At 37.8% G+C, this 23,482-nt stretch overlaps 1 pseudogene; it reads right to left on the minus strand.

Moving 5' to 3' along the window:
• LOC117082800 overlaps window positions 1-21,359 on the minus strand; it is a 159,719-nt pseudogene extending 138,360 nt beyond the window's left edge.
• Between the last annotated feature and the right edge of the window lie 2,123 nt (window positions 21,360-23,482).

The raw sequence follows: 23,482 nt of genomic DNA on the forward strand, positions 1-23,482 counted from the left end.
AGGACAGTCGGACTGTTTTTAGGAAGAGGGAGGACAGTTGACTAATCACTGTCATTACACATGATGGTAACCTAAACTGGTCACCTCCCTCCTGCCAGTCACAAGAGTAACACCTGAGGCACAGGCCTGAAGCAGAACAAACCCACACAGACCCAACTCCAGGTGGAAGCCGAAGGCCTAGAAGTGCCGCAGTTATTTTTTTGTCTCCTGGTGATGCTACACAGCTTTGCTTTGCTATTAATAAAAGAGAATTGCTTTTGGCTGCCAACTTTTAAAAATTTTAAGATTAAAATGGAATTCCATCTGCCAGAGCTTTGCTTATAGTACAGGAGAGACAAGCGTGGTAAGGTCATTTGTTTTTCCTAATGTTCATGCGACATGAGTTTACAGCATTGAGCATCTTGATCCCCAATTAGCTTGAAAACATTCATCATATTTTACCAATAGTCTCTCCAAGAGAGACATGTACTCTGATCCATAGATGAGTCACTGGCCATCTCTGATACACAAACAAGAAAGGCAAACATGAATGCTACCTGTTTCCTTGTGAATCACTCCACAATCAAGTAACTGCTAGTGTGAAAAAACCACAACATACTCGAGATCCTCCCACCCATGACCTAAGATTTATTTGTACAAGTCTGCTTAATTTTTATAATATACCCAGGCCTTAATACCAATCATGACATTATTTTGAAAGTTCTCCTTTTCTGGTCTTTGTTTCTTTTTTCTCTCTTTTTTTTTTCTTACTTTGGTTATCACTTAAAAGTGGCCACATTTATTGAGAGGCATTCTGCAAATGTGTATCAAGTGTTTTAAAAAATATTTTAGCACTGTGATAAGTATTATAAGTGTAGCAAAGAAATGCAAAATTTTTAATGAAAAAAGATACCTATGCATGTTGAAAAGATCCAAAAGAGATGTGAAAAGATCTGTATGTGCTTTTGTTTTGCTCACTCTATTATTATTATTACATAGTTTATTAATGAGTACTACTACTAATGATAATATTTATTGAGTGCTTCCAGTGTCCTATAAATGTACAAATGCCTTACATCTATTATGTTGTTTAATATTCCCAACAAATCTATGAAGTACTGAGTATTATTAGCCACAGTTTACAGATAAGGAAACTACAATGTAAAGAAACAATATGACTTGTTCATGGCCACATAATTCAGACGTGGTAGAGCCTCTGATTCATGGACTCCATGTTCTGTTCACTTACCCTTTTTGTGCTGCCACAGTGAATACAAAAATAAACGAAATACATATGCTGACCTCAAGAAAAAAAAATTCCAATTGTAGAGAGAAAACTATACATGCATAAAATACTGATATGTGATATGAGAAAATGTAAGAGCTGCCATTAAGCCACTGCCAGGTGAATAGAACAGAGTCAATAAAAATTCAAAGGTGGGCACGATTCCACAAACTGGAGAAGCCCAAAAATCTTGATGGCTTTGGAGATTTTGAATTGGTTATACATGGGTATAAAAGGATGGAGAATCCTGCAGGTCCTGGGAGGAAGAGGGCATGGCGTGAGAATGTCTGTGAAGAGCATTAAGAGAGTGAGTCAGCCAGTTTGGCTGGGGAAAGAGGGAAAGGATTGATAGACACAGGTCAGTTTGCAAAAGGTATCTCATGTCAGGGCATTTGCCTTCAGCCAATGGGAAAGCCAGATGGACACAGAAAGAGGCTTTCTGATGTCACTGAATGGGCAAGGGTTTCAGAGCAAAAAAGGCATAGACACAATCCCATACTCTAGCTGTGACCTTAGGCAAATGACTTACTGTCTCGACACTTCAGTTTCTATAAAATAGAAATCAAAATTAAAATATTTATCTTGCAGGGTATTTTGTGGATTAGAGCTCATTTGCATGCAGTATATCACACTATGCTTGGCACATAGGAACTTGTCAGTAAACAGCAGCTCTCTCACTCATTTTATTAACACATTTGTCACATTGATTCCATTGTTTAAAATACTTTTGATCTTCTCATTGATAATTTCCGTCAGGCAGAGACTATGTATTCATTGCAAAAGAAAATCTGATTTGTTATTTTTTTTCAAATGTGAATTTACTTTTTCCTACTATAAATGTACCAAAAAATCATTCATAATCCAAGTACCCTTACATTAGCATTTGGTATGTTTTCTTTCATTTGCTTTTCAGTGGGTATTGCACATTGTTCTATTACCCACGATCATAGTATTTCAATCACGAATACTCATCAATACATATTTCATATGTATTATACATACAAATCAATACCTATTTCTTGTCATTAACTTTTATTGATCTATTGGTTTTGTTAAATAATATTACAAGGATTGATAATGTATTTTACCAGATTCAATTCCAAATGGGTTTTAGTTGTTACAAAATATCAAATTTAACTCAGAGATTTTTCATATGAATGCAAAATAACCCACACATTTTTTAAAAATCCTATAAAGCACAAGTCACTGTTCTATTCCTCAAAGGGAGTTTCTAGACTAAAAAGCTACAGTTCCTGCCTTCACTCTCACAGAGCTTCCCACAGAAGATAAAATAAAGTTACAAATAAGGTTAAAAATAGTATAAAATGATGTCCTAGGGGACCTGAACACAATTTCAAGATGTTTCCAAAGCTGTTATTGCACCATTTTGCACATTATTGAATATCTTGTAGAGCATCCCAAAGTTATCTTAACTGACGGGATCATACTCAACTGAGTGTATAAATCCAAGCGGATATGCTAGAAACCTGTTACTTTATTTTATAGGCATTCTCCCTCCTTCTGGAATGAGAAAATATATGCACTTTCCCACTCATCCACTTTGCCTGTCATTTCTGGCCATTCCATGAACATTTTGTAACCTGTGAGAGTAAAAAAGCTTTGAAAAACAGGACCAAGTTCTGTTTTTAGGGATATACAATGTTGACAGAAATGTACTCCAGAGGAATTTAATGCAGTTTTTTTTGGTTCCGGGCACGGCTCCTTTAGTGTATCAGTAAATGAAAAATGAGCACGGGAAGCTCCTGACAGTAGGAGAGGACTGCAGAGAGCCCTCGCCTCCAAACCAACGATTGGATTCTACTGTACAAACAGAGAAATGTCTGTGAACTCCTCACCTTTGAAAGGTAAACACTGAGAAGGAAATACTCCTCCCACGTGCTTTGAAGCATTCACCTTGTAAAAGGAAAAAGGACTTATTTAAAGAGTTCTTCATGCAGAGAAAAGAGGAAGTTCTTTGAAGTCCAGGCTAATTTTGGGTCACCATGAAACCAGCCATCCTTCTATCTACAAGATCCCCGACCCTGTGGACCAAAACAATAGAAACACAACCAGGTTATTTCATCAGTGTGAACAAAAACTAAGAATAAAAATCTCCAGGAAACGTTCAAAAACCAAAACCCCCAAGAGGCAGCTGTCTTTCACCCTTCTCTCTTCCCTTCTCACTCCTTACCTAAAAGGTAAGCCATCCATTGGGGACAGAGTAATAAATAGATTTGTATGACAGGAAAGGTATACATATGCCATTACGGTGGCTCGCCCCTGGAATCCCAGCACTTTGGGAGGCCAAGATGGAGGATCACTTGAGCCCAGGAGTTTGAGACCAGTCTGGGCAATATAACGAGACATTGTCTCTACAAAAACTAGAAAAGACAAAAGTAGACCAGATGCAGTGGCTCGCGCCTGTAATCCCAACACTTTGGGAGGCTGAGGCAGGCGGATCACGAAGTCAGAAGTTTGAGACCAGCCTGAACAACATGGTGAAACCCTGTCTCTACTAAAAATACGAAAACTAGCCAGGTGTGGTGACACCTGCCTGTAATCCCAGCTACTCAGGAGGCTGAGGCAGGAGAATCGCTTGAACCCAGGAGACGGAGGTTGCAGCGAGATCGTGCCACTGCTCTCCAACCTGGGCAACAGAGTGAGACTCCACCCTAAAAAAATATGTATATATATATATATATATCTTTGTCAATGTAAGAGATACATATACTGTAACATCTCTTTGTTTTTTATTAATTTAGTACTCAGAGCCAGGATCCAAGCATTAAGTAGCCATCTAACTTCAGATAATAAATAGCTATATTGAAGGCTCTCTGGGAAGAGTTCCCGGGAGACAACTGTGAATTTCTCAGAAGAATGGGCCACTTGGAATATTCTGTTGATTCCTCGATTTCTCTGAGTGGTTCACCAGACCCCAGCCCATAGCTTCTGAGCTAATTCAATCCCTGCTGTTATATGTCCTGCAGAGATACTGAGCTACAATACTGTTACAATTCTTCCACGCGGTTGCAGCAAGGAGGAAAGGAACTTAGGCCATTTCTATGACCAAGGAATCGGTGTTGAATAGGTGTAGGTTATTTGCAGCGGGAACTTTGAAATAGAAGTTTTGGAGGAATATAAAAGCTAAACATTTTTATTTTGTGACATCTAGTCATGCAATTGCCATGCTTGCTAGAAAGGATATGTTTATTGTGACAAATAGGGTATGGGTGTGGCTCCCTCCCCTGCTTTTCTATGTCTATGGCAAAACCAATTGGTCGGGCTGGCATGGAGCTACCGAGGACAAGGTCGTGGAACTGTTTGCCATGTGGGCCCACAGCTGTGACTCCCGTGGAATGACTGGCGATATCCAGCACACTCCCTAAGTCATGGCTAGGAGGTTCTCAACGCACATAAATCTGGGCAAATAGAATTGAAAACTGACACGATTTTTTATCAGTTTGTAGAGACTTAGGCTATAAAGTCCATGATAAATTAATATCTCTTTATAAAAAAAACCAAATACTATATATAAATAATTCATTAGATATATCATAGGTTGCCTCACGCTTGAGAACAATGCACAATATAGCCTCATGCACAATATAGTTCTAGGACAAATAAAAGTACATACTTTAGGTAGCAGATAGGGAGGATGTATACAGATCATTCCATGTCAAGATGTGGTTCAGATTGTAGATAGAAAGATTCAAGTAGAGTTAAATAAATTCAACAAACATTTTGTTCTTGATCAAATGCCAGACACTTATCTCTGCCTTTGTGGAAATTACAGAGGAGGAGTTCAGATGAAAATATACATATCAAGTCACAAAAGCTGCCAAAAGATAAGTACAAAGTACTTCGTGGATGTTTTCTGAGCCTTTAAGGATAACAGAAAGGGATTTGATTATAAGGCAGTTGCTCAGAATACTTCCCCTCTGAGGAATGCCAGCTAACCACAGCAATGACTTAGTCCTGTATGACATTCTCATTTGTCTGTCTTAATCTCTTATATCTAATTTTATTTTTGCTGTTGTGAATTTGAAATCTTGATTTCACACATTTATTTGACATTTTATATCATTTTCACCCCATGACATCTATGGGGGATAGGTGTTTTTACCAGATTTTACAACGTAGGAATCTGGTTTCATAATTTTCTCTCAGTAAAGTAACTAATAATGAGTAGAACCAAAACTTGAGTCTAGTTAGTCAGAATCTAAATTCCATCAGTTCTCCTGTATGTCATACCAGTCACTGTATAGGCATTCCCAAAATGACAAATAGATCATATTCACATATTTTATTTCGAAATCTGAATTTAATCCCTACAGAAACCACTTCTAAATGATGGTGGAGTTCCTGACTAGTTTAGGAAGGATGACTTAACCCATAATGTAAAGGAATTATTGTAGACTTGTTAGAACTCTGGGATAGGGGAACAAGAGATTTGTGATGACAGTCCTTCAAACAACCAGAGGCATTTGCCTTTTTCCAAAAGGTGATTAGTGTGCAGAATGAAGCTGTAATTGGTGAAATTGCACATTATATTTCAGAAGGAAGTAGAAAGAAACAGCCAGTGTAGGGAAAAGATCCTTTAAGATAAAATCAGGCTTACCTAGAAATCTATCACTGAGGTCACTCCCACCAGAGACACTTTTGATTTTCATAGCTTCTTTTATCCCTCCACCTAAAAAAAAAAAAAAAAATTGTGAAAGATAATGCATGTATAATAAAGTATGCAACATATCAATATAGAACTCAGTGAATTACCATAAATTGAAAACCAGTGTAAACACCTGAATGTTCAAGAAATAAAACGGTGACAGCAATCTACAGTACTCTCTTTCTGCTGCATCTCACTCGAAATCCCTGCTGACCTGCATTGGAAAAAATACTCCGCCTATTTTTGTAGTATTCACTTTCTTGCTCTTCTTTATAGCTTTACTACCTATGCATATATCCCTAAATTCTTTAATAAAGTTTTTCATATTTGTTAAATTTTCTATAAATAGGATCACACAACAAGCATTTTTAAATGTCTAGCTTCTTTCACTCAACATTGTTTGTGACATTCAACTATGTTTCTGAGCAGAGCATTGATTCATTTACTTCCATTACAATATAAATGTCACTGGACAAGCACATCTACTATCATGTTGATGGTTTGGGGGTTGTTTTCAGTTTGGGACAAGGAAAAATAATCCTGAAGTGGTCATTCTTGTTTATGACAGTCACACATTTTCATTGGGTATATACCAAGAAATGGAATTACAGATCACAATGCTTGATTTAAATGCTCAATTTAAATTAATGTAATATAACAAAGTTACATTGATTAATGTAAATGTTTAATTTAAATAGATGAGGCCAAAATGCTTTTCAGTGTGGTTCTACCAATTTTCATTCCCACAAGCAATGTGTTAGAGGTTAGTTCCAGTGTTTCTATCATTGGCAATACTTGGTAGTTGCTGTTTTCACGATTGCTATTCTGGTGAATGAGTAGTGTTCTATCATTGCGGTTTTACACAGCATTTCCTTGGTTACTAATAATATTATAAAATGGAGAAGTTTACTGCCCAGTTGGGCAGCCTCTTATAAGAGTGCCAATTAAAGCTTTTTGCCCATTTAGCTATTGGATCCTATGTCTTTTACATTCTTGATTTGTCGGAGCTCATTATATTTTGGATATTTGTCAGTTACATGTGCTGAAAAATCTTTCTGCTCTTTGACTTGCATTTTCACTTTCTTGTGTCTTTCGATGAGCGGAAGTTTTTACATTTAATGTAATCTAAATTCTCAATCTCTTCCTTTATAAATAATAATTTTCATATAGTTTAAGAAATCTTTATATAACATAAAAATATTTGTATATATATGATCTTCCAGAATTTATAGCTTAATACAATCCACCTGCAATAAATATTCGCATAAGGTGAAAGGCTGGGGTTAATTGTGATTTTTTTTATTGACACAGTATCATTTATCAAAAAGGCCCCCACTGCTCTGCTACTCAACATTGTCAAGAACAAATGTCCAAATACTTGTACATTTATTTCTGAACTCTCTATTCTGTTCCAATGGTATAGCCTTGATATGGTTTGACTGTGTCCACAGCCAAATCTCATCTTGAATTTTAGCTCCCATAATTCCCTCATATTGTGGGAAGGACCCAGTGGGAGTTAATTGAATCATGGGAGCAGGTCTTTCCCATGCAGTTCTTGCAATAGTTGATAAGTCGCATGAGATCTGATGGTTTTAAAAATGGGAATTTCCGGCCGGGCGCGGTGGCTCAAGCCTGTAATCCCAGCACTTTGGGAGGCCGAGACGGGCGGATCACGAGGTCAGGAGATCGAGACCATCCTGGCTAACATGGTGAAACCCCGTCTCTACTAAAAATACAAAAAAAAAACTAGCCGGGCGACGTGGCGGGCGCCTGTAGTCCCAGCTGCTTGGGAGGCTGAGGCAGGAGAATGGCGTAAACCCAGGAGGCGGAGCTTGCAGTGAGCTGAGACCCGGCCACTGCACTCCAGCCTGGGCGGGGCAGAGCGAGACTCCGTCTCAAAAAAAAAAAAAAAAAAAAAAAAAAAATGGGAATTTCCCTGCACAAGCTCTCTCTCTTTGCCTGTTGCCATCCATGTAAGATGTGACTTGCTCTTCCTTGCCTTCCACCATGGCTGTGAGGCCTCCCTAGCCACGTGGAACTATAAGTCCATTAAACCTCTTTCTTCCGTAAATTGCCCAGTCTCAGGTATGTCTTTATTAGCAGCATGAAAACGAACTAATACAAGCCTTTTGGCAATATTATACCGTCTTAAAGATGTCTTGATATTTACTAGAGCAAATTCTCCCATCTGGCACTTCTTCAGATAGTTCAATTCTTGATCTTTCTTTTATTTTTACAATCCATTTAGAATCTCTCCGTCTCTCCCTCTTTCTCTCTCTCTCTCACACACACACACAGTCATAAACACAGAGTTTGTGGTTTGATTAAAATTGGAGACAGTTGACATTTTTGACATCTTTTGATGATATGTCCCAGTATGTATTGTATGTTTAATTTTTCTCGATAGATTTTTTAAAGTTTCCAGTGAGAACTTTCACATATTTGATCAAACTTACTTTGATATATTTCATGTTATTTAATGCTATTGTAAACGGTATATTTTTAAAATTTTATATTCCATTTCTTATATATTGACTTTTAATAGCTTTATTAAAGTGTATTTTACATACAGTAAAGTACACATATTTAAAATGTACTATTTGAGTAGTATTGACATACGTATACACCCAAGAGACCATCACAAAATCAAGATAGTGAACACATCCATCACACCCAAAAGTTTCCTTGTGACCTTTTGTAACCCTCCAACCTTTCCCCATGACCCTCTGCTCCCAGTCAAGTACTGAATTGCTTTTTGAACTACGGATTAGTTTTCATTTTCTAGAATTCTATTATGAATGGAGTCATACGGTATGTACATTTTTGTCTGACTTCTTTCACTCATCATTGAGAGTCTTCCATGCTATTGCATGTGTTAAAGATTACTCATTTTGTCATTAAGGGGTATTCTGTTGTCTGGATGTATCACAATTTCACTATTCATTATCTGTTGATATGTATTTGAGTTGTTTCCAGTTTGACAGTATTACAGATAAAGCTGCTATGAACATTTGTGGACAGTCTTTGTTTGGACATATGATTTAATTTGTTCATGTATAAACACCTGTAAGTGGAATGGCTAGAGTACACAATAGGTATATGTTTAACTTTTTAAAAACATCATCAAACTGTTTTTGCATATTATTATTTTATATTTCCACAAGCAGTGCACCAGGGTTTTCACTGATTCAAGTTCATGCACTGTCTTTTCTTTTATTCATTTATTTTTGAGACAGATGTCTCTCTGTCATCCAGGCTGGAGTACAGTGGTATAATCATGGCTCACTGCAGCCTCAACCTCCCAGGCCCAAGTGATCCTCCTACTTCAGTCTCCCGAGTAGTTGGGACCACAGGTGTGCACCACCACACCTAACTAGGAATCCCTGTCTCTAGGGATGGTCTTAAACTCCTGGGCTCAAGCAATCCTCCTGCCTCAGTTTTGAGTTTGCTGGGATTACAGGCATGATCTACTGTACCTAGCCGATTTTAGATACTGTAATAGGTCTAATCAGTGGAGTTGTATCTATTAATAATTGAGGCTTTACTTTCCAATTCTCTAATAATTAATAATGTGGAGCATCCTTTCCTTTTTTTAATTTCCCATCTGTATATCTTCTTTGGTGAAATAGCTGTTCGAGTCATTTGCCTATTTTGTTTTATTGGATGCTTTAGTTTCTCATTGTTGAATTTTGATAGTTTTTTTATATATTCTAAATATAAGACTTTTATCAGAGACATGATTTGAAAAATCTCCTTTTCCAATCTGTAGCTTGTTTTTTTCCTTTTTAAAAATTTTTTTTTACTATACTTCAAGTTCTGGGATAGATGTGCAGAACGTGCAGGTTTGTTACATAGGTATCCACGTGCCATGGTGGTTTGCTGCGCCCATCATCCCATCATCTACATTAGGTATTTCTCCTAATGCTTTCCCTCCCTCGCCCCCCATCCCCCAACAGGCCCTGTTGTGTGATGTTCCCCTCCCTGTGTCCATGTGTTCCCATTGTTCCTCTCCCACTTATGAGGGAGAACATGCTGTGTTTGGTTTTCTGTTTTTGTGTTACTTTGCTGAGAATGATGGTTTCCAGTTTCATCCATGTCCCTGCAAAGGACATAAACTTATCCTTTTTCATGGTTGCATAGTATTCCATGGTGTATATTTGCCACATTTTCTTTATCCAGTCTATCATTGATAGGCATCTGGGTTGGTTGCAAGTCTTTGCTATAGTGAACAGTGCCTCAACAAATATACGTGTGCATGTGTCTTTATAGTAGAATGCTTTATAATCTTTTGGGTATATAAAGAGTAATGGAATTGCTGGGTCAAGTGGGATTTCTGGTTCTAGATCCTTGATAGTTTATGGTTTATTCTTTTTTTAATATATCATGTTCTTGGCATTGTAGCTAATACATTTTGTCTAACCCTAGGTGCTATGGACTAAATTGTGTCTCTCCCCAAACCCCACCAAATTTATGTGCTAAAACTCTAACTTCAAATGTGACTATATTTGCAGGTAATTAACGTTAAGTGAGGTCATGCAGGTGGTATCCTGATCCAATAAAATTAGTGCCCTTATAAGAACAGTTACTGGCATCCTCTCTGTTTCTCTCTACCAAAGGAATGCTTTTCCCTTTTCTTGCCTATTGCATTGACTAGAACCTCCATTACGATGTTGAATCAAGGTGTTAAGAGTGGAAGTCTTTGCCTTGTTCTTAATCTTTGGGGGAAACAAAATCAGTGTTTTACCACTAAACATGATGCTGTCCGTAGGATTTTTAAAGGTGAAGATTTTTTAACCACAAAATAAATTTATTTAACAAATAAAGGCATATAGAGATTATATCTTTATTAGTGAACTTTGGTAGTCTTGCAAGGATTTGTTTCTTTCATCTAAGAGGTCAGAATTAATGACTTAAGATGTTTCATAAGGTTTTCTTATTTTTCTTTTAATGTATGTAGAACCTAAAGAGATGTCACTTTTGTTATTCATTATATTGATATTTTGTGTCTTCTCTCTTTATTTCCTAATCAGTACAAATAGAGGTTTATATGAGTGTTATTAATCTTCTCAAAGGACCAGCATTTGGTTTTATTCATTTTTCTCTATTGCTTTTTTTCCTTTTTTTTTTTTTGTTTCATTGATTTGTTTTTTATTTTGAGCTTACTTTAAGTTTTATTTCCTTTTCCTTTTCTAGTTTCTTAATTTAGAAGCTAAGGTCACTGATCTGTGATCTTTCCTCTTTTCTAATGTGTTGCTCAGTGCTATAAATTTCCCTCTAAATTATTCTTTGGTAGCATCCCACAAATTTTTATATCTTGTGTTGTCATTTTAATTAAATTCAACGTTTTTTCTATTTCCTTTTTGATTTTCTATTTGACCCAACAGCAATTTAGGAGTGTATTCTTTGGTTTCTTAATATTTGAGAATTTTCCAAAGATCTTTCTGTTCATTTTAGTTTCAATGCTGTCAGAAAATATACTTTGTATGATTGCAATCCTTGTACACTTTTAAAAGTGTGTTTATTCCCAGCATATGATCTATTTGGTAAATATGTTCTAGGCCCCTTGAAAAAAAAAATGTGTATTCTTTTGTTTTTTGATAGAGTTTTCTGAAACTGTCATTAGGTTGATTAGTTGACTGTAGAAATATAGTCGACTTTATATAAAGTAGATTGGTTGACTGTGAAAGTGGATTGGTAGTACTGTTAAAGTCTTCAATTTTACTCATTTTTTCCACCTATTCTACCAATAATTGATATATCTGAATAAAATTTATGAACTTATCTATTTATTTTTACAAGTTTATTTATTTGTACTTTATATAGTTTGAAGCAGTTTCAATAGGTTCAAAAAATGTTTATAATGTTATATCTTCATAAATTGATCCTTATGTCATTATAAAACTATTCTTTAAATCTTTAGTCTTTTCTGGATTTTGTTTTTTCTGATATTAATATCATCATTTTCATTTTCTTCTGACTAATGTTAATGTTGAATTTTTTATATTATTTTACTTTTAGCTTATTTGTGTTTTTATATTAAAAGTTGGCTTCACATAGGCAGAATATAGTTGAGTCTTGCTTTTTAAAATCTTACTTAATAGTCACTGCCTTTTAATTGGGGTATTTATAACATTTACATTTCATGTGGTTATTGCTATGGGAGGATTAAGTCTCCTGTGTTTTGATTTGTTTTCTACTTGTATAATCTATTCTTTGTTCTCGTTTTCTTTTTCTTTCTTTCTTTTTGTTCTTTTGCCTTTTATTTGGTTTTTGTTTTTGAGATGGAGTCTCGCTTTGTTGCCCAGGTTGGAGTGCAATGACGTGCACTTGGCTCACTGCAACCTCCACCTTCCAGGTTCAAACAATTCTCCTGACTCAGCCTCCCAAGTAGCTGGGATTACAGGCATGCACCACCATGCCCAGCTAATTTTTTTTTTTTTTTTTTTGAGATGGAGATGCCCAGGCTGGAGTGCAGTGACATGATCACAGCTCACCTCAAATTTTTGGATTTAAGTAATCCTCCCACCTCAGCCTCCCAAGTAGCTTAAATTACGGGCACATGCCACCACCCAGCTAACTTTTTATCTTTTTGTTGAGATGGAGTCTTGTTATGTAGCCCAGGCTAGTCTTAAACTCCTGACCTCAAACAGTCCTCCTGCCTCAGCTTCCCAAAGTTCTGGGATTACAGGTGTGAGCCACTATGCTAAGCCTGCCTTCTTTTAGATTGAATACTTCTTAATTATTCAATTTTATTATCTTTGTTGACTAATTAGCTAAAATTCTTTGATGTTTTATTTTTGTGATTGCCCTACAGTGTATAGCATGGCTCTTCAGCTTATCATAGTCTAAATTCAAGTAATATTATACTACTGCCTTTAAAATACAAGAACATTACAAGTGCCCTCTTTCTTGTTTCTTTGTACCCTTTTTACTGTTGTTGCCATTTGTTTTACTTCTATATATGCTATCATACAACACATTTTTATTTCTTTCTTGCACAATTATATTTTAAAGACATTAAAATAATAGGAAAAATATTTTTAAATTTATCCTCATAGTTATCATTTCTGGTGCTATTTGTGTGTGTGTGTGTGTGTGTGTGTGTGTAATACAGATCCAGAGTTTTAACTGGCATCATTTTCCTTTTGCTTGAAGGATTACCTTTAGCATTCACCAAATAGGAATAAAGTCTTACAGATTTCCTATGTCTGGAAAAAAACTTAATTTTGCCTTTGTTTTTGAAGTATAATTTTGCTGAATGTGGAATTCTAAAATGGAAGATTTTTATTAATTTGAAGATGTTACTCCACTGTCTCCTCACTTGGATTGTTTCTAAGCAGAAATTTGTCATCATTCGTATCATAGATTCTTTGTAATTATATTTTTTTTCCTCCTATCACTTTTAAGATTTTCTCTTTATCAGTGGTTTCCAGCAACTTGAATGTGATGTGATTAGGGGTTGTTTTCTTAATGTTTCTCATAATTAGGATTTCTTACACTTCTTGAGTTTCTGTTTATAGTTTTTATCAAATTAGAAAAATTTTCTACTTTTATATTTCACATAGTTTTCCCCCACTCTTCCCCTTCATAAGAGACTGTGTGTATATTAGCCTCTTTTAACTGTCCCACTAACTATCGATCCTTTATGCTTTCTTTTTCAGCTTTGTCTCTGTATTTTATTTTTGGTCATTTCCATTGCTGTGTTTTCAAGTTCACCAAGATATACTGTCTTTTACACATCTTCTGTTGGTTACATTAAACATTCTACTATGCATGGTTGACTTATCAAAGTCTAACATAATTGATACTTTTACAATTCTTTCTAGACAATGCAATGACCTGAAAACCTTTTAACTTTATCACCTCCCAACTTAAGTGACATTGCTATCATGTATTTGATTTCCACATACTTTTAATACTCCTAAGGCATAACTATTATTTCAATCAGCCAATGTTGAATATATACTCCCATTGGCTCCCTTGTTTGCTCTCTGTTTCTTCCTTAATTTCTGACCTCACTCTAGAGTCAATTTCTATCTAATTAGAGAAAAATGTTTAGTATTTTCATTACTGCTGGTCAACAAATAATGAATTATTATCATTTCTGTCTCAAAATATGTTTCATTCCTAAAGGATACTTTCACTAGGTATAAAAGTCTGGATTGTCAGGGTTTTTTTTTTCTTCAGCAATTTAAATATATTACTCTATTGTCTTCTGACTTTCTTTTCTATTGAGAAGTCAGTCATTAGCCCATTATTACTCCTTTAAAAGCAATATGCCTTTTTCCCCCTTCTGGCTTCTGGTGGTAAGATTTTTTATAATACACTTAAGTGTGGTTTTCTTTTTACTCATACTGCTTGGACTCCATAGGGCTTCTTAATTCATAACCTTTTTAATCTTTTTTTTAGCTGCATCTTATCTTCTATTTAACCTAAATCTAACTTGTTATTAAAACCACATATACACATTTTCAATTACTTTATTTCAATTCTAGAATTTTCATGTTAGTTCTTGTTAGACTTTCTAGTCCTCTAATAAGATTATTAATTATCTTTTATCTTCCTGAATATAGAACATAGGGGAGCTCCTTTGTTGTTTATGTGTGAATGTTCCAGTATCTGGGGATCCTGTGGGTCCTTTTCTGTTATTGGATCTTTCTGCAGGTTTTCTTTCGTATTGTCTTGCTTCCTCATGCTATGATTATTCTAGACAAAATTTAAGACGAAGATCTATTTTATCTTCCTTCAGAAAGGTTCTATATTTCTTGAGTGTGCAAGATACCTGGAAGCATTAATACTGCAGGAAACCCTTACTCTAATATTAAGGATTGCAATGGTAAAAAGCTGAGCTTTTCTAGTTATAAGGCCTACTCTTTGTTTATTTGTATTCTTAGGACACAACCCTCAGAGTCTCAACTAAAGTAAGAGTGGTTCACTCATACCTATAGCTTGAGCGAGTCCTGCTAACCAGTACCTGTTGCCTTAGCACTAAAAGATTGTCAAAAGTGCCACTCAATCTCTCCATACTTGGAAGGGAAGAGAAGAAAACATCAGGGTTAAAGGAAAGCCCCCAAATATTCTAGTTATTGCCCTAAACATCCATCCTCCTCAAGGTCTCGGTTTAGTAATTTATCTCTAATTTGTCATCTCTTCAATATATTCAAATAGACTTTTTAGAATATTTTTCCAGCTAGTCTAATTTTTCTCAGCCAGGGAGTTGGTTTGAGCTATTCAATGTATCATTTTCAAAAAAAAGCAGTAGCATTTTTTTCACTTGCCTTCATTTTTTAAAGTAATTGCCATGGCAATAAGGACTAAGATTATTGGCAAACAAAGTTTGTGGCTGGTAGTGAACAATCATTGGAATATGGGGTCATTTATAATTTGAGTGTATGTTGTTTGGATTCTATCCAAGTGATCAAACCCAGAGATGTTTCTTACTTCATTGTTAATTTAAATAACATAGATAAACCCAACCTCAAAGACTGGTCTCTCTGAACTCCCAGAAACGCTTCTCTGAAAGACTTATTCAGCCTTTAGCCAAAATACTTATATTGCAATTCAATTGTTTTATGTCTGTAAGTTCTCACTCCTTGAGTAGTTTGCAAGGCACTTTGGGATTAAGAATATATCCTAAATTTCTTTATATCTGCTGATCCTTAAGGTAATCTATCTCATTAAAATGATAGGTACTAAACAAAAAATTCACTGAATGAGGTTTGAATGCTTCCTATACATTCAAGAAGATGCCCATACTTATTTTGTTGGCATTGAAGAACTTCATGAGCACCCGCTACCATATTCTCCAGCTCTATTACAGGCCTGCCTATCCAGTGTCTGACATAAGAAGTCTCTCTCTAGTCCTGCTGAACTGCCATGCTATCCCCTAACCCATGTCACTCTCACAGCTATACTTTTGTGGATGCTGTTTTCTCTGCTTGAAATGCCTTACTTTCTGTCCTGCCCTCTCTCTCCAGCACTTTCCATATCTGGCTTCTGCTAACTTGTACTTAGCCAAGAAAACTCAGTTTACACATCAACTGCTGTGGGAAGCCTTTCCTGATGTACTCAAGATTGGGGTAAATACCTGTTCTAGGTGTTCCATCTTACTCACCCCATTACAGTCCTTTCAACACTGTATCATAGTCATCTCTTTAATTTGTATGTCTCCCACACTTAACTATTAGTTTCACAAGAGACTTAATAATTCATTGTTTATCTGATCATTGTTTTCCCAGCTCCTAGGTCCTCAATAAATGTTGACTAAGTGACTAAATAGAGGGGTAGAGGAAATGAATGAAAACAGGCTAAAATAAGCCAATTTTAAAAATTAATCAAATAACAGATTATAAAAAATATGCAAATGAATTTTTGGAACATAGCATCAGACCTCAATCAATTATAATAAAGAAATAAAAAAGGCATGCACATCAGGAAAAATCCTTAAAGAAGAGGAAAAAAAGCAAATACAATGTCAATCTTTGAAAGAAAGGAGAAGAAATATTGGTCAGCCTAAAACACAGTGCCAGGGAAGTTACGAAGATAAATCAACAAAATGATCAATTTGCAATCACCCAGAAGAACATAACAGACTGGGTAGCAACCAACACGGCTTTTAGAGGAACAAATCATGCCAGACCAATTTAATTTCCTTCTATGATAGAGTGACAGGCCTTGTAGATAAAAAGGATGCAATAGATGTAATCTCTCTAGACTTCTGTAAGCCTTTGATTCTGTCCTACCTGACATTCTCATCAACAAACTGGGGAGATCTAATCTAAACCACACAACTATTTAGGGGATGCACAGCCCACCATACAGAGGCATAAGGAGAGCACTTGTCAATGGCTTAGCCTTTACCCAGGAGAACATTACTGGGAATAGCCTTGCCGTGGAGCCTAGGATCATTTGACTCTTTTACAGCCAAATGAAAGGTTGAAGTATGAATAGAGGTGTGTATATAATAAAGGATATGTTTACACAGCAACATCTGCAAATGTATTTGAAGTTGGAGGAGTGTTTCTGCATAGAACTACTGGCATACAACAAATGGATCAGTAAACGAATATGTGCTTTAAGAGTGACTAATGTTCATACTGAAGAGATTGTTTTATCTAAAAATTGCAGCCCTAGGTCCATACGGTACCCTGGGAAGCACTGTAACAACACCACCAGCAGCTCTGCCTATACTGTTTTCTTGAGTGAGGTCTCTGCTAATCAATACTCTGATATCTCCTTCTATCATGTGTGTTCTGCATCATGTGGATTGCTGTTCCATCTTCTGCCGCCCTCTTCCTAGCAATCTCTGCTGTCCAAATGATCATTTCAGCCTGACCTTCCCCCTTCCCATTCTATCTCACAGTATCTACCTTTGCCCATAACATCTGCCCATCCATTCTTACCCATGTTTTCTTCCTCTGCTCAATATCCTGTAGTACAGGGAGATGAGATAGAATGAATGGAAACTCAAGCTAATAAAGAAGTTAATAAAATTTAGAGATGAGATAGACCAGAGACCATCAGGGTTACCTAAGATTTTTTTTTTTTTTTTTTTAGATGGAGTCTCACTCTGTCGCCCAGGCTGGAGTGCAGTGGCGTAATCTCGGCTCACTGCAACCTCCGCCTCTCTGGTTCAAGTGATTCTCGTGCCTCAGCCTCCCAAGTAGCTGGGATTACCGGCATGCACTACCACACTCAGCTAATTTTTGTAGTTTTAGTAGAGATGGGGTTTCACCATGTTGGCCAGGCTGGTCTTGAACTCCTGACCTCAGGTGATCCACTTGCCTTGGCCTCCCAAAGTGCTGGGATTGTAGGCTTGAGCCACCGTGCCTGGCTGGGATTTTTTTTTTTTTAATTAAAAAGTAAACTTTAATGTCGAAAATGCAAACTTGGGGAGGGCAGAAAGATCACACGCAAGGCTGTCACTTCACACTTGGAGGGTTGCACAGCCATTACTTTCAATGGCAAAAACTGCAATTACTTTTGCACCAACCTAATACAAGAAGCATGATGCTAGCATCTAATTGGCTTTTGGGAGGGCCTCTGACTGCTTCTGCTCAGGGCAGAAAGTAGAAGGGGAGTGGGCATGTACAGAGATGACATCCCAAGAGAGAGAAACAGAGGAAGCCAGAGTCTTTAACAACCTGCTCTTAAAAACGAATCCATTCTCAGGCAAGGGAGAACTCCCCCACGGGAGGGTACTAATTTATTCATGAGGATCCTGTCCCCATGACCCAGAAACCTCCATCTAGGCCCCACCTCTCAACACTGCCACATTGGGAAACAAATTTCAACATCAGTTTTGGCAGAGACACCACATCGAAGCTACAGTGCACAGTAAACTAAAGCAGTATTCAGCTGTTAGATGATACTGTTATTATCACTATTGTATAGAGATGACTTCCCTTTCGGGGTCATAAAAGGCCTCAGAGCAGCTGTACTACTGTGATTTTATGATTTTGTGCAACTGGTGGACTAAAGATTAAGCAAGGGCTGCTCTGCCCTCTGAGGAAAGAATTTTAACTCTAAAAGGGCCAATTAGATTAAACATCCTTTCTTGAAAGAATAAACTAACAACTAAATGGAATTTGTATTTTGTAAAGAAAAGCAAGTTCGGTTCTACTTAAGATGAACTCAGAATCCATTTCCAGGTCTTTTTCTTCAGAGAAACCATTAAGCTAGACTCTAGAAGTAAATATAACAGGTGGCAATAGTGTCTATGAGGTAAAGTAGAGAACTGTGGTTTTGTCGAGAAAATACAAGCCAGAAATAGTTCTAAAGCATTTCTTCATTCTAGACATCTAATCAATATTTCAGATGGCAAAATGGCAGGAAAAGACCCTTTCATATGTTCAATTTGTGTTGTATATGTAGATTATAACAGGTGATCATAATACCTGTCACAGACTCACTGATTTCTAAGTTGCCAAGTTCCATCCACATACTTTATCTCCTTGGATTCACACTATTTCCGAAAAAGTAAATAGAAGTAACATTATTCTCAATTCACAGGGGAGGAAAGTGGGATAAGAGATACAAAGTCACAGAACTGAATCCTGGTTGAACTTGTACCTAAACCAAGTCCTTTGATTGGTAGGAGATGAGTATTTATTATAATTTTTGTACAGCTGTTGGTATATTTTGAATACATACTCTCCGTCAAGGTTGTGAATATCGCTCTCATGAGGCTGTTTGCAAATTCTAAAAGGTCATTTGTAATGAATCGGATGTTTATTTGTACTTAATAAAATAAATTTGAGGGTGTGGAAACAGTGGTTTTCTGCCATTCAATTAGATGACTCAACCAGCCCGTTGTTAGTGAAGTCTGAGCAAATGAGGTCTTGAGATGATGACAGGATGACTCAAAGATGGAAGCTGAAAAGGTGTCTGCAAAGTCCAGGACCTGAAATGATCAGCTATGAATTAATGAGCTTTGGAGGAAGAGTTCCAGTTCATGTTGTAAATAGGGTGATGTTTTTATTCTAAGTATATTTTAAGTAGTTCACTTAAATTCAATGAGGAAGCCAGGGCACAGAGAGTGATGCAGTTTGGCTGCATCCCCACCCAAATCTCATCTTGAATTATAACTCCCATAATTCCCACATGTCATGGGAGGGACCAGGTGAGAGGTAATTGAATCATGGGGATGGGTCTGTCCTATGCTGTTCTCATGATAGTGAATAAGTCTTATGAGATCTGATGGTTTTATAAAGCACAGTCCTCCTACACATGCCCTCTTGCCTGTGTCATGTAAGATGTCCCTTTTCTTTTCCTTCATCTTCCACCATGATGGTGAGGTATCCCCAGCCTCTCAGTGGAACTGTGAGTTCATTTTACCTCTTTGCTTTGTAAATTACCCAGTCTTGGGCACATCTTTATTAGTAGCATGAGGAGGTTAAGTTGGCCATAGCCTCCCAGGTAGTAAATGGATGAACCAGGATTGATTCCAGCCCTGGGTGAAGAACCCAGGCCCTTAAAATAGTTTTAACAATAATACCAACCTCACAAAGTTTCTAGGAACATCAAAATGAGTTGATAAATATAAAATGCCTAGCACTGTACCTGGCACATAGTAAGCATTTAATAAATATTTAAGAAATATTTTATTATTACTAATAATATTACAGTCTGCTGTCTCTCAAAATGGAGAATATGAAGCCAGTGACAAATGAAACCAAAACAATCCATGTTCCAGAAAAATTTCATTAAAAGAGAATGAGGAACATTTACTAAAATGGGGGTTTTTCAAGGAAAACTAAACTTAGAATTGAGCGCCAAAGAGTTTTAATGCTCAGAAGAAATGCGTAGAAGATACTGGGGCATAAAATGAAAAAGAATGATTGACCAGAAGAAAACTAAACTGACTACTGACTCGCACAGTAGGAAAACCAACATATCCAAGTTGGTGTGTGTGGTTGCATGCAGAAAGCAAAGCAACGCAGCATATTCCTGGTCCTTCTCTCTCCATCACTCTCCAGTATTCTCATCTTGTCTTCTGAGTTCCCAGGTATGACAGACAACCAGAAGGCCTTTGTTCTTTTCTGACCCTATTTTATTTTATTCATTTGTTTTCTGAGACAAGCTCTTGCTTGGGGACCGAGGCTGGAGTGAAGTGGCACAATCTTGGCTCACTGCAGCCTCCACCTCCTGAGCTCAAGCGATTCTCCCACCTCAGCCTCCCAAGAAGCTGGGACTACAGGCAAGTACCACCACGCCCAGCTAATTTTTGTATTTTTTGTAGAGATGGGGGTCTCACCAGGTTGCCCAGGCTGGTCTCGAACCCTTAGGCTCAAGCAATCTGCCCGCCTCAGCCTCCTAAAGTGCTGGGATTATAGGTGTGAGCCACCACATCTGGCTTTGACCTTGTTATTATTATTATTATTATAAGAAGGAGTTTTGCTCTTGTTGCCAAGACTGGAGTGCAATGGCACAATCTCAGCTCACTGCAATCTCTGCCTCTCAGGTTCAAGTGATCCTTCTGACTCAGCCTCATGAGTAGCTGGGATTACAGGCCCCTGCCACCATGCCTGGCTAATTTTTTTTGTATTTTTAGTAGAGATGGGGTTTCACCATGCTGACCAGGCTGGTCTTGAACCCCTGACCTCAGATGATCCGCCTGCCTTGGCCTGCCAAAGTGCAGGGATTACAGGCGTGAGCCACTGCGCCTGGCTGGCCTTGACCCTATTATTAACAAAGAGGAAAAATCAAGCCATCCAGTGCAGAAAACCTACAGGATGAGCAGGAAGGTCAAATCAGCTGGGTCCCTGCTCAAGTTCCCACTGGCATATGTGCGCGTCAATGTATCCTTCCTGGTGAATATCAGTTTTGTTTTCCTGGTTTGGACTTCCAGCAACATGAAGGGTAGGCGATCTCTCAGTCCAAGCATCATAGAGCAGAGAACTCCTGTTTGATCTTCTGACCTTGCGTCATCGTCATAGATGGAATTGTGTTGACAGCAAGACTGGATGTGTGAGCTTGCAACCTGTGCAATCCCAGCAGACCCCCAGGCTCAGAGGATCCGATGCTTGATTTAGTGCTCTGCTATCACTGCCTTGAAACTCTTAATAATTTTATCTTTTTCTAATGTTTTATAAATCACATCCAATGAGACAATGAGGAATAGGCATAAGCAGCAAAAATACACATAATGTGTGTTTCCTGTGTTCCTTGTCTCCTTATTCACATTGAACATCTGTGATGCCCCATGACCCACGGTGTGTAGGAATTCAGAGAGACTCGAGAGCACAAGATAAGTGCACTGTGTTGTTAGAAGGTGCATGTCTCAAGAAGTGAAATTGCAATCCTAGTACTTTGGGACACCAAGGTGGGTGGATCATGAAGTCAGGAGATAGAGACCATCCTGGCCAACATGGTGAAACCTCATCTCTACTAAAAATGCAAAAATTAGCCAGGTGTTGTGGCATGTGCCTGTAGTGTCAGCTTCTCGGGAAGCTGAGGCAGGAGAATCACTTGAACCCGGGAGGGGGAGGTTGCAGTGAGCCGAGATGGCACCACTGCACTCCAGCCTGGGCGACAGAGTGAGACTCTGTCTCAAAAAATAAAAAAAGAAAATGATCAGTTAGTTCTGTGCAGTGTTTCCTCTGTTCTGGTAACAATAACTGCATATGCATACATGAGCTACAAAACAGGCATTGTGTAATTTCAGTCATTTTGCATACTAGTTAAATGCTCTTATAATTTCAAGGAAAACTAATATTGTACAATATAAAAATGAGTGGTGAAATCCATACTGATAATCAACATTTTAAAATTTTCTTTACCAAGAATGGTATCAAACAGCAAATGCAAATAGAAACTGCCATGACTCTTGAGAGAGGGTGAGTTCCTGGAGAGAAAGAAAAAGCTTTGTCTCTTTTTTCACATGGAGTCTTGCTGTGTCGCCCAGACTGGAGTGCAGTGGTGCGATCTCGGCTCACTGCAAGATCTGCTTCCTGGGTTCATGCCATTCTCCTGCCTCAGCCTCCTGAGTAGCTGCGACTACAGGCACCCGTCACCACGCCCAACTACTTTTTTTTTGTATTTTTAGTAGAGACGGGGTTTCACCTTGTTAGCCAGGATGGTTTGATCGCCTGACCTTGTGATTCCCTTGCCTCGGCCTCCCAAAAAGCTTTGTCTCATAATACCTTTCACAGCACTTTTCCCTGCCTTTTCGAACAAGAAGCCCTGCATTTTTATTTTGCTCTGGGTCTCCAAATCATGTGGCCATCCCTGGTTGGCACATTCTATGTGCCTGTGAGCAATGTGTTTCTGAGATACCCCTTTCTTGTTGGAGTTTATTCCCACGTGTTCTGAGTCACTGCTTGGCACAGGGGACTTATGTGTTTGGGAAGCCAGGCCACTTATATTCTCACCGCGCTAGAGCCTCGGATCTATCAACCTGTTACCTCATTCCCTAGACATCCCTCACCTTGGCTGGGCTAAGTCCACTTCCTCTGTGTTCACCATGATCTCAGTGAGCTTCACTAAAAAGCACTCTTTATTCCATTTGGCTTTGTTCCTACATTTTCTCTTCCTCACTGGACTATTAAGTAGCTGTTGGATGATGAAGACAAGCAGCTGCATCCTTCATCTTATGTCCAGACTCTGAACACAAGCTTCTGCAGATGACAGTCACTCACAGACTAAATGACATCTCATCCTCCCAGTGCCCACCTCCTCCCACCCTTCATACACCTCCTTACACGTGTACTATAAATAAAATCCTTTTTCCTCTAGTCCCTAATTGTAGAAGATAAAACTCTTTGGTTGTCTTTTCATTATCCCATTGGACTAAGCACAAGGGCAAATAATCTAATTCTACCTGACATGCCCTGGCAACCGACAAGCCTCTTCTTCCTTCTCATAGTGTTCTTCTTCTATGATGCCACTTATATCAAAGGGAAATGCAGCATATAAATGACAGCATCAAGTTTTACAGACCTGAATCTGAGTCCCAGTTTGGCTTCTAACAAATGCCTCCAGCCAAACCATTCAAGGTATCTGAGCTTTAATGCCTTCATTTTATTAAATATGTGTAATAATCGTACCCTTGA

This window comes from Trachypithecus francoisi, unplaced genomic scaffold (assembly GCF_009764315.1).
Source record: "Trachypithecus francoisi isolate TF-2019V2 unplaced genomic scaffold, Tfra_2.0 Lachesis_group9, whole genome shotgun sequence".
Lineage (NCBI taxonomy): Eukaryota > Metazoa > Chordata > Mammalia > Primates > Cercopithecidae > Trachypithecus > Trachypithecus francoisi.